Source organism: Arachis duranensis, chromosome 3 (genome assembly GCF_000817695.3).
Source record: "Arachis duranensis cultivar V14167 chromosome 3, aradu.V14167.gnm2.J7QH, whole genome shotgun sequence".
Classification (NCBI taxonomy): Eukaryota; Viridiplantae; Streptophyta; class Magnoliopsida; order Fabales; family Fabaceae; genus Arachis; species Arachis duranensis.
Genome location: NC_029774.3, coordinates 77,492,002 through 77,492,886, shown reverse-complemented (window position 1 = coordinate 77,492,886; position 885 = coordinate 77,492,002).

Here is an 885-nt window from a genome sequence, read left to right as displayed (position 1 = left end):
CATATGTCCATTAGGACTTGGTCCAACCTTTGATTAAAGTTGACCCTTCTAGTGTAGGGGCGTTCATCTCCTTGCATCATGGGCAAGTGAAACACCAACCTCACATTTTCCGGACTAAAATCTAAGTATTTCCCCCGAACCATTGTGAGATAATTCTTTGGATTCAGGTTCATACTTTGATCATGGTTCCTAGTGATCCATGCATTGGCTTAGAACTCTTGAACTATTAAGATTCCGACTTGTTGCATGGGGTTGGTTAAGACTTCCCAACCTCTTCTTCGGATCTCATGTCGGATCTCCGGATACTCATTCTTTTTAAGCTTGAAAGGGACCTCGGGGATCACCTTCTTCTTTGCCATAACATCATAGAAGTGGTCTTGATGGCTCTTGGAGATGAATCTTTCCATCTCCCATGAGTCGGAGGTGGAAGCTTTTGTCTTTCCTTTTCCTTTTCTAGAGGATTCTCCGGCCTTAGGTGCCATTGATGGTAGTGGAAAACAAAAAAGATTGTGCTTTGACCACACCAAACTTAAAATATTGCTCGTCCTCGAGCAATAAAAGAAAGAAGAGAAGAAGAAAAAGAAGAAAATATTGAGGAGAGGGAGAGAGGTAGGTTCGGTCAAAGTGAAGAAGAGGGGGTTGTGTTGTGTGAAAATGAAGTAGAATGGAAGGGTATATATAGGGAGGGGGGTAGTGTTTGTTCGGCCATTTAGGGTGGGAATGGGTGGGAAAATGGTTTTGAATTTTGGAAGGTAGGTGGGGTTTATGGGGAAGAGTGGATGGATTTGAGTGGTGAAGGGGGTTATTGGGAAGAGGAATTGAGGTGATTGGTGAAGAGTGTTGGGAAGTGTGACATGGGGAATACAAATCACAAAAATAGGATTA